General features: G+C 60.1%; 1 long non-coding RNA gene across 1 annotated transcript; it reads right to left on the bottom strand.

Annotated features, from left to right (window-relative positions):
• Window positions 1-241: 241 nt before the first annotated feature.
• LOC140250272 (uncharacterized) lies at window positions 242-1,610 on the bottom strand. Its single transcript, XR_011903126.1, has 3 exons — window positions 1,502-1,610; window positions 917-1,011; window positions 242-256 (listed from the first exon to the last, which is right to left on the bottom strand). It is a non-coding gene; the product is annotated as an uncharacterized lncRNA (long non-coding RNA).
• Window positions 1,611-2,069: the final 459 nt, after the last annotated feature.

The following is a 2,069-nucleotide window of genomic DNA, read 5'->3' as shown; positions in this document are numbered from 1 at the left end:
TCAGCTCCAGCACTATCTGGGTGCAGAGCAGCACTGCCCTGCTTGCTAGCAGAGCTGTGCTCCCTGTGCCCTCAGGGTGCCCACAGGGGCCCCACATTGCCCCTCACCACTGCACAGGCGACACGGCGACAGACACCGGGTAATACAATGGGCCTTATCCATACGGCCAAATGCTCAGGTGGCCCCGTGGATGTAAGTATTGGGGAAAGGCTCTTACCTTCTGCAAACCGTCCTCGGGTGTCTGCAAGCGAAGGATCTGGAGGCACAAAAGTAAAACCCCAAATGTAAGCGCACAGCCTGTAGCCGACCCTGCTACTGTCCCCCCTACTCCACCCCCCCGACAGCACAGACCACCTTCCCAATGCACTCATCCCCCACTGCTCTCCCCAGCACCGCCTGTTCACCCTGTAACTCCAGCACCACCGCTCTCATTTACCTCTCACCATCTCCAGGGAAGGGAAGCACAGGGGAGGAAGAGAAAAGCAAATGCATAAAAGAAGCTTCAGAAACGCGAGTTTCAACTTCTTTACAATCCCAGATAAAGGTTAATGGTTAAACTCCTTCCTCTCCCTCCCACCCTCCCAATTATTGATGCCCTTCAAGAAACGAAATGTTGCTTTTTTTTTTGTTCCCGTTCACCACCAGCGCCTAGACAAACTGTCAACATCCCCTCTTTATTTACGGGTTGAGCAACAGCAGTTCTTCAAACATAGACTTTTTTTTTTCTTTTTTTTTTTTTTTTTTTTTTTTTTCTTTTTTTTTTTACGTTAATCCTGGAGAGAGCCTCCACTTCTCTAAATCGCCGCACTGTGCCAACTTCTGTCGGATTTACTTGTAACAAACGGGAGCGGGGCGCCTTGGCGCTTGCCCATCCCCTGCCCCTCCACCCCGCAGCCCGGCACCCCGCGACCCCCACCTGCTCCACGTCCAGTGGGGGCTTCAAGGGAGGAAAACAAATCTGCCAAGTGGTTCCTTTCGGGCGCGTTCTTCAACCCGTCTGGAGGTTTAAACCTGCAAAACAAACACCTCTATTGAATGCAAACTAAGCTCGGGGGGCTCCCGGCAGACAGCTACTCTCAGTGTCTGGTTACACAAACATACCTACAGACAGGTTGGTGAGGAGTCCCTTGGAAGCCAAAAGGGGGGGGGGCAAGGGGGGGTAACGAAAAATCAAAGTAGGCACAAAGTGCTGGGGGGGGGATGTGGGGGGGGGACGATGAATCAAAGTAGACACAAAGTGTTGGGGGGGAAGGGGGGCACGGAGAGAGGGGAGGTGCGCGGCGGGAGGCAGGATTAATATCGAGAAGGGGCGGCCTGGGAAGAGCCCGGGGGATGGGGGGGGGTCCCTCCGGGCGGCGGTGATAACACGTTATTGCGTACAGCCCCGCGTAAGACGAAGGAGGGAGCGAGCCGCGGAGGCTGCGGAAGGAGGCGGGGTGGGAGCGGGCTGCCCTGCGGAGGGGCCGCGAGGGTCGCCAGCTCTGCCACCCGCCTCGCTTACCTGCCGCTGCCCGCTGCCGCCTCATCGCGCCGGGCACAAATGGGCGGCGGGGCCGGGACGAGCGGGAGGAACGGCGACGGCAGTGACAGGAGCGGCTGGGGATGAAAATAAGAACCGCGCAATACGAGAGACGACCACCCCAATGAGCGGCAGCGAGAGGCGGTCCCCTCCGCCGGGGGCAGCGCTGCGGGGCGCCAGGCCCGGCCTGGGGGAGACGCGGGGAGCGGAGGGGAGGGACGGGGGGAGCCGCCCGCCCTGCCCGGCTCTGCCCTGCCCGCAGCAGGGTGCGCAGCCCCCGCCGGCCCGCCGGCCCGCGCGGTCGGGCCGCTTCCCGGCTGTCACATGGCTGCCGCCGCCCCCGGAGGGTTTCGGGCCACGCTTCGCTTTCGCTTTAGCCCCGCCGTGGGGCTGCAGCTCCTGGCGAGAGTCTGAGGGGATTCTTAGAGGGTGAAGGGGGGACTGAGGTGCCCGGAGCTTCTATGGGGGCTCCCTCAGCAGCTTCCAGCCCGCTTCTGGTCTTCTGAGTGGGAAAAGTACCATTAATAATAGCATCGCAGGTCTGGATGGT

This window comes from Excalfactoria chinensis, chromosome 3 (assembly GCF_039878825.1).
Source record: "Excalfactoria chinensis isolate bCotChi1 chromosome 3, bCotChi1.hap2, whole genome shotgun sequence".
Lineage (NCBI taxonomy): Eukaryota > Metazoa > Chordata > Aves > Galliformes > Phasianidae > Excalfactoria > Excalfactoria chinensis.
This window is presented reverse-complemented; position numbering and strand designations above follow the sequence as displayed.